A 9,560-nucleotide genomic window follows, 5' to 3' on the forward strand; every position below is an offset into this window, starting at 1 on the left:
CATAAAAAGAAGTTTATCATCACTCATCATTAGGGAAATGCAAAACAAACCAAAATGAGGTATTAACTCATACCTGTCAGAATGGCTAAAATCAAAAACCACAAGAAGTAAAAAGTTTTGGTGAGGATGTGAAGAAAGGGGAACCCTCTTGCAGTGTTGGAGGGAATACAAATTGGTTCAGCCATTGTAGAAAACAATATGGAAGTTCCTCAAAAAAAATTAAAATGGAACTACCATAGGATCCAGGAGTTGCACTACAGGATATTTGCCAGAAAAATACACAAAGACTAATTCAAAGGGTACATGCACCCCTATGTTTATAACACCATTATTTACAATAGCCAAACTATGGAAGGAGCTCAAGGATAGTCCTGAGGGAAATAAGTCAGTCAGAAGAGACAAATTCTGTATGATCTCACTCATATGTGGAATTTAAGAAAACAAACAAGCGAAGAAAAAAAGAAAAAGAGAGAGAGAGAGAGAGAGGCAAACCAAGAAACAGACTCTTAACTATAGAGAACAAACTGATGGTTACCAGAGGGGAGTTTGGTAGGGAGAATGTATGAAATAGGTGATGGGGATTAAAGTGTATACATCATGATGAAATAACATAAAATAAAAAAATTGGCTAAACCATTAAAACTTTAAAAATAATAATACTTATAATAGGTGCAATGTATACTTATTTTACATTGCTTTATCTTCTCAAGAGAATGCTGTATAAAGGTTAGGGATAAAATGTTCTAAGATTTAACCTATACTTCCACAACCATTTTCTCTATTTAGAGATGAAATAGCAATTCCACTTCACAATGTCTTCTATTTAATATTCATATTATGTGTATAAAGATGCAAAAAGTGCTTTCATGATATATCAATGGTGCTTAGTATTTCAAATTTAGAGTCAGATAAAAGCTCTAGATGGATGAGGGAAAACAACATGATTATAACTTATAAATAACTCTAATCATACTACTGATACACACACATCCTCTCACTTTGTTTGTAGTTGAATTGAGAGAAATTAAGAAGTATAGAAAACATTGTCCAATAGAAATTAAATGTGAGCCACAAAGGCAAATTATATATTTTTACATTTTCTAGTAGATACATTAAATAAGCAAAAAATCATATGCTTGTGAAATGGGTTTTAATATTCTGTTGGAATATAAGCAACGCAAAATATTATTTCAACATTTAATCAAATTTAATACATTTTACAATATTAAATAATTCAGTATTAATTAACATATCAATTAAATTTAAATTTATTACACTAATTTTTAAAATTTATTAAATGAATATTAAATACAACTAATGAGGTATTTTCTATTATTTGTTTTATACTAAGTCTTCAAAACCTGGTGTATATTTCATACTTAGAGTCCATTTTAAGTTGATTTAGCCCACATGCTGGTACTCAATAGCTACCTGTAGCTAGTAGCTGCCAACTTGGGCAGCACAGGCTAGAAAAAGTTTCTCTGAAGTGAGATATAGATATAAAGCACTTCAAATAATCATAACCTCTTCTGCTTCAAACTCTACTTCTTCTGTAGTTCAGAAAAAATAATTCCATTGAGGTTTTCAAGTTGCTGTCTCGACTTTCATACATTCTAGTCTGAAAAAAAAAAGTATTTTTTGTGCTAAAACTGGAAGAAAAAACATATATCTGAAAATGGCCAAATCCAATATATTTAAACATTGTCCAATAGCAAACAGGATTATACAAAATATATACAAGACTTATTAGATAATTTTAAGAAATGCTTAAAGGTAGACAAGAACACCTTTTCAAAAATATAATGGTTTACACTAATGCCTTCCAACCGATTCCCAGACTGTGTTTTATGATATAATTGAGATCCATATATCCATTGGCCTTTCAATGTCACTGACGGTATTTCATAGACTCTAATATCTCAAATTCTAGTAATAAATGCTCACATTATTTGCAAACCTACACTGCAACTTGCAGACCTGGGAATCAACTACGACTAGCTCTGCTGCCTGCAGTGCAAAGAAAACATTGCTTTTCATGTGGCTCATTCTGAGTTTTGAACTGAGGGCAACTTAGGTTTTTTTCATCTTAAAAAGTTTGTTAACCTCTCCAAGAAACCAAATCTGCTTTTTAACTACTTCTCGTGTCTTAAAATATCCTTTTCATCATATTTTATTCCCTTTCATACCAACATTTCTGCCTGGAATCCTTCTTAGCTGGCTGATCTTGAGAGAGTAGAAGCTTCAAACACTCCATTGAACTTTTTTTACCCTTAAAACAAGAGCTGAGACAGACCTATGAAATCTTTAGACCATTCTTTTAGAGCTTGCATTTCATCTGCAAAGCAAAATACACAGTAGGCCCTTAAGCCTGTACTCTGGGCATTTGGCAGAAACATAGTTGTCTCTTCTGCATCTATACAATCTTGGGAAAACTCATCTACCTTCTTAAAATCACATAATTCTTAAATGTTCACAACTCAACAAATGCATTATTTGTAGTCTTGATGTTTCTTTTAAACTCTACAACCCAGTAGCCTGTTGATTCTCTGAACATGTTTCTCTCAGGCACCTCAAAAATAGGGAGACCAATCATCCTAGTTATCCAAACACTGTCCCAATTTTATCACCAGAATGTCCGTGTCCTGGCAAACTTCTTAGCTTAGTTACCTGGGACAGTTGGAAACTCTTAATGTGTCCAACCTTGATTATATGATGATCTTCAATCCAACTCCTGAATTTTTAGAAGTCACAAAATCCACATAGTCATGCATATTGTGAAAGCAACACAAAATTCCTTTCTCTTCTTGTATTTATTCTTTCATTTGTTCAAGTCACATTTATTGACTATCAACTAGGGATTAATCAATTAAAAAAAAGGCCAAATAATCTGTGCTTTTACAGAGTTCACATTTCATTGTAGAGGCAGAAAACAAAAAGAAAAATAATATATAAATTCTTATAAATAGTGATAATAACAAAATAAAACAGAGAAGAGGAGGATGGGAAGTACAATGTGTAGGTGTAGAAACTTCCTGTAGTTGTAGTACCAAGGCATCCACCCCTTTCCACTAGATTTCTCTGATTCATGGAAAGCTAACCCCATCATTTGATTCAAGGGGACACTTATTTGTATAGGTCAATTATGATAGTCCCAAACCCATTGCCAATGTCAGTGGATACCAAACTAAATACAATTAACTCATAACATTCCCCTGGAAAATCCAGGTTTGAACACATGGCACAATTAATCTGATGGATTTGCATTCCAATATTGTATGAGAAGTTAGACTTCAACATAGAAACATATTTTCCAGCATCTATGAGCAGCCAGATGTTGTCAGTTGAGAAAAGAAACCAACACACAAAGCTTAGAACAATAATTAAATAACAGAGCCAGAGACTATTTCCTATCACAAGCAGAGGCTACTATATTTTGTAACATTTTTTTAAGTGACGTAAAATATGGCTTTATTGTCAAAGCCAGTTGTCTTTTGGATTTCTATTACTGGCTACATAAGTGGTATCGACTCACTACCCTCAATAACTATTCATGTATTTTTTTTGTATCTGGAATGTATTTTTTAAATTCTTTACATAGGTGACCACCAGAACCAGCACATTTAAGATTTTTTTTTCCCAAAATCACCTCAGCCTAGGTTAACTGTTTTTCTCCTATTTTTCTGTAGTACCATAATAAAGAATGAATCACACACTGCAATTGTGTGTTTATGTAAATTTTATTACATCTAAATCAGAGGAAATTGATTTAATTATGATTAAGAAACCTCTATCTTTAATATTCTCTGATTCAGTTATACAATCATATTTTAAACTCTAAGAATTGATAGATAAAACCTCCACCTTAGTCTTAGACTATAAATTTTAGCTATTTTATTGTACACCAAGGAAAGATAAAATTTAATCTTGCCTCACAGTTACCACTTATATATTTTGACAACCAAATATAAACCTATTTTTTTTTCTACTGAATGTGATAGGTTTCTATTTACTGTGAACACAGATTCAAAATTATTTTCTTATGACACAGATTTGGAAAGTCAGTTATGACACGTATTTCTTTTTAGGAAAACACATAGGTAATTTTCAAGTTTTTAAGTTGTTTTAAATATAAAGATTTTCTTCCCCCAAAAGGTAAAGTTTAAGTCCACTTAAAAATATTTCCTACATTGGTGCCTGGACAGCTCGGTCCATTAAACCTCCAACTCTTGATTTCAGCTCAGGTCATGATTTCAGGAGCCTGAGATTGAGCCCTGTATTGGGTTCGCTGGTCAGTGGAATGACTGCTTGAGGAGTCTCTCTCTTTCTCCCTCTTCTCTCTCTCTAAAATAAATTAATCTCTAAGAAAAGTACTAACATTTCTTCCAAGTCACATATATTCATAAGCAAAATTGGTGGCACATTAAAATTTTTATAACCGTAAAAGATACACCAAAAATATATTTTCCCCTTTTAATATGATTTTGGCACATCAAGACTCATATCTGAACCATTTTATTTTTGTTTCCCCAGCAAGGGTCCTTCCCTAAAACTCTGCTGTGTCCTCAAGTTCACATTGAAACTTGCATAGGATTTAACCTGAAAATGAGAAAAATATGCAAATGCATTTCTTCCTGGAAAGAGGCCTGTAAGAAACAGGTTCTGCAATCTCATATTAATAAAACTAAAAATAAGGGGGAGAGGACAGGTAATTTGTGAAGGAAGCAGTAAAATAATTATTCAGATTGAACACAAGGAAAATACAGTAAAGTTCTCATACCAATCTAAACTGAATTTTAGGTAGAACTTCAAGATCTGTTTCTCTCCTTACAGAAACATATCTATAGTAAGGTTATGATTTCTTCATTGCATGTGTTTTGCTCTACTTGCCTCAAGACATCAGTACTTCAACAGCTTACCTTCTACATTTAGGAAGACAAATGGGAAATTCCACAGGGACCGGAGAAGAATAGAATCCCCCAGAGAATGTCAGGAATATCATGCTTATGTCTGATAAGTGGCTATTGAGTGAATTAAAGAACTTAACCCATTGAAATGGTTTAGGTAACAGTGAAGGTAGATGCCATTTGCAATCATATTTCATATTTATGTGCATTTCTCAATTTTGATGTCTAAATTATAACTGGCAGTAATAATGAGAAAGTAGCATCAGACGCATGGAATAGATCTAGGAAAATGGTTTTAAGTTTAACCTATAAATCTATAATACTTATTCCATAATAACTGTACTTAAGCTTATTGAAGAAAGCCCAGTGTAGAGACCTGGGTGGCTTTATAGTCTAAGACTAAGGTGGAGGTTTTATCTATCAATTCTTAGAGTTTAAAATATGATTGTATAACTGAATCAGAGAATATTAAAGATAGAGGTTTCTTAATCATAATTAAATCAATTTCCTCTGATTTAGATGTAATAAAATTTACATAAACACACAATTGCAGTGTGTGATTCATTCTTTATTATGGTACTACAGAAAAATAGGAGAAAAACAGTTAACCTAGGCTGAGGTGATTTTGGGAAAAAAAAATCTTAAATGTGCTGGTTCTGGTGGTCACCTATGTAAAGAATTTAAAAAATACATTCCAGATACAAAAAAAATACATGAATAGTTATTGAGGGTAGTGAGTCGATACCACTTATGTAGCCAGTAATAGAAATCCAAAAGACAACTGGCTTTGACAATAAAGCCATATTTTACGTCACTTAAAAAAATGTTACAAAATATAGTAGCCTCTGCTTGTGATAGGAAATAGTCTCTGGCTCTGTTATTTAATTATTGTTCTAAGCTTTGTGTGTTGGTTTCTTTTCTCAACTGACAACATCTGGCTGCTCATAGATGCTGGAAAATATGTTTCTATGTTGAAGTCTAACTTCTCATACAATATTGGAATGCAAATCCATCAGATTAATTGTGCCATGTGTTCAAACCTGGATTTTCCAGGGGAATGTTATGAGTTAATTGTATTTAGTTTGGTATCCACTGACATTGGCAATGGGTTTGGGACTATCATAATTGACCTATACAAATAAGTGTCCCCTTGAATCAAATGATGGGGTTAGCTTTCCATGAATCAGAGAAATCTAGTGGAAAGGGGTGGATGCCTTGGTACTACAACTACAGGAAGTTTCTACACCTACACATTGTACTTCCCATCCTCCTCTTCTCTGTTTTATTTTGTTATTATCACTATTTATAAGAATTTATATATTATTTTTCTTTTTGTTTTCTGCCTCTACAATGAAATGTGAACTCTGTAAAAGCACAGATTATTTGGCCTTTTTTTTAATTGATTAATCCCTAGTTGATAGTCAATAAATGTGACTTGAACAAATGAAAGAATAAATACAAGAAGAGAAAGGAATTTTGTGTTGCTTTCACAATATGCATGACTATGTGGATTTTGTGACTTCTAAAAATTCAGGAGTTGGATTGAAGATCATCATATAATCAAGGTTGGACACATTAAGAGTTTCCAACTGTCCCAGGTAACTAAGCTAAGAAGTTTGCCAGGACACGGACATTCTGGTGATAAAATTGGGACAGTGTTTGGATAACTAGGATGATTGGTCTCCCTATTTTTGAGGTGCCTGAGAGAAACATGTTCAGAGAATCAACAGGCTACTGGGTTGTAGAGTTTAAAAGAAACATCAAGACTACAAATAATGCATTTGTTGAGTTGTGAACATTTAAGAATTATGTGATTTTAAGAAGGTAGATGAGTTTTCCCAAGATTGTATAGATGCAGAAGAGACAACTATGTTTCTGCCAAATGCCCAGAGTACAGGCTTAAGGGCCTACTGTGTATTTTGCTTTGCAGATGAAATGCAAGCTCTAAAAGAATGGTCTAAAGATTTCATAGGTCTGTCTCAGCTCTTGTTTTAAGGGTAAAAAAAGTTCAATGGAGTGTTTGAAGCTTCTACTCTCTCAAGATCAGCCAGCTAAGAAGGATTCCAGGCAGAAATGTTGGTATGAAAGGGAATAAAATATGATGAAAAGGATATTTTAAGACACGAGAAGTAGTTAAAAAGCAGATTTGGTTTCTTGGAGAGGTTAACAAACTTTTTAAGATGAAAAAAACCTAAGTTGCCCTCAGTTCAAAACTCAGAATGAGCCACATGAAAAGCAATGTTTTCTTTGCACTGCAGGCAGCAGAGCTAGTCGTAGTTGATTCCCAGGTCTGCAAGTTGCAGTGTAGGTTTGCAAATAATGTGAGCATTTATTACTAGAATTTGAGATATTAGAGTCTATGAAATACCGTCAGTGACATTGAAAGGCCAATGGATATATGGATCTCAATTATATCATAAAACACAGTCTGGGAATCGGTTGGAAGGCATTAGTGTAAACCATTATATTTTTGAAAAGGTGTTCTTGTCTACCTTTAAGCATTTCTTAAAATTATCTAATAAGTCTTGTATATATTTTGTATAATCCTGTTTGCTATTGGACAATGTTTAAATATATTGGATTTGGCCATTTTCAGATATATGTTTTTTCTTCCAGTTTTAGCACAAAAAATACTTTTTTTTTTCAGACTAGAATGTATGAAAGTCGAGACAGCAACTTGAAAACCTCAATGGAATTATTTTTTCTGAACTACAGAAGAAGTAGAGTTTGAAGCAGAAGAGGTTATGATTATTTGAAGTGCTTTATATCTATATCTCACTTCAGAGAAACTTTTTCTAGCCTGTGCTGCCCAAGTTGGCAGCTACTAGCTACAGGTAGCTATTGAGTACCAGCATGTGGGCTAAATCAACTTAAAATGGACTCTAAGTATGAAATATACACCAGGTTTTGAAGACTTAGTATAAAACAAATAATAGAAAATACCTCATTAGTTGTATTTAATATTCATTTAATAAATTTTAAAAATTAGTGTAATAAATTTAAATTTAATTGATATGTTAATTAATACTGAATTATTTAATATTGTAAAATGTATTAAATTTGATTAAATGTTGAAATAATATTTTGCGTTGCTTATATTCCAACAGAATATTAAAACCCATTTCACAAGCATATGATTTTTTGCTTATTTAATGTATCTACTAGAAAATGTAAAAATATATAATTTGCCTTTGTGGCTCACATTTAATTTCTATTGGACAATGTTTTCTATACTTCTTAATTTCTCTCAATTCAACTACAAACAAAGTGAGAGGATGTGTGTGTATCAGTAGTATGATTAGAGTTATTTATAAGTTATAATCATGTTGTTTTCCCTCATCCATCTAGAGCTTTTATCTGACTCTAAATTTGAAATACTAAGCACCATTGATATATCATGAAAGCACTTTTTGCATCTTTATACACATAATATGAATATTAAATAGAAGACATTGTGAAGTGGAATTGCTATTTCATCTCTAAATAGAGAAAATGGTTGTGGAAGTATAGGTTAAATCTTAGAACATTTTATCCCTAACCTTTATACAGCATTCTCTTGAGAAGATAAAGCAATGTAAAATAAGTATACATTGCACCTATTATAAGTATTATTATTTTTAAAGTTTTAATGGTTTAGCCAATTTTTTTATTTTATGTTATTTCATCATGATGTATACACTTTAATCCCCATCACCTATTTCATACATTCTCCCTACCAAACTCCCCTCTGGTAACCATCAGTTTGTTCTCTATAGTTAAGAGTCTGTTTCTTGGTTTGCCTCTCTCTCTCTCTCTCTCTTTTTCTTTTTTTCTTCGCTTGTTTGTTTTCTTAAATTCCACATATGAGTGAGATCATACAGAATTTGTCTCTTCTGACTGACTTATTTCCCTCAGGACTATCCTTGAGCTCCTTCCATAGTTTGGCTATTGTAAATAATGGTGTTATAAACATAGGGGTGCATGTACCCTTTGAATTAGTCTTTGTGTATTTTTCTGGCAAATATCCTGTAGTGCAACTCCTGGATCCTATGGTAGTTCCATTTTAATTTTTTTTGAGGAACTTCCATATTGTTTTCTACAATGGCTGAACCAATTTGTATTCCCTCCAACACTGCAAGAGGGTTCCCCTTTCTTCACATCCTCACCAAAACTTTTTACTTCTTGTGGTTTTTGATTTTAGCCATTCTGACAGGTATGAGTTAATACCTCATTTTGGTTTGTTTTGCATTTCCCTAATGATGAGTGATGATAAACTTCTTTTTATGTGTCTGTTTGCCCTGTATTTGTATGTCTTCTTTGGAGAAATGTCTGTTCATGTCTTCCATTCATTTTTTAATTAGATTATTTGTTTTTTTTTGGTGTTCAGTTGTGTAAGTTTTTTTTTAAGGTTTTATTTATTTGTTCATGAGAGAGAGAGACAGAGACAGAGACAGAGAGAGAGACAGAGACTTAGGCAGAGGGAGAAGCAGCCTCCTTGCAGAGAACCCAGCCTTGGACTCGATCTCAGATCCCGGGATCACGCCCTGAGCTGAAGGCAGACACTCAACCACTGAGCCATCCAGTCATCCCTAGTTGTATATGTTCTTTAACCCTTATAGGGATATGTTATTTGCAAATATCATCTCCCATTCAGTATGTTGCCTTTTAGTTTTGCTG

The sequence above is a fragment of the Canis lupus genome, chromosome 12 (assembly GCF_003254725.2).
Source record: "Canis lupus dingo isolate Sandy chromosome 12, ASM325472v2, whole genome shotgun sequence".
Lineage (NCBI taxonomy): Eukaryota > Metazoa > Chordata > Mammalia > Carnivora > Canidae > Canis > Canis lupus.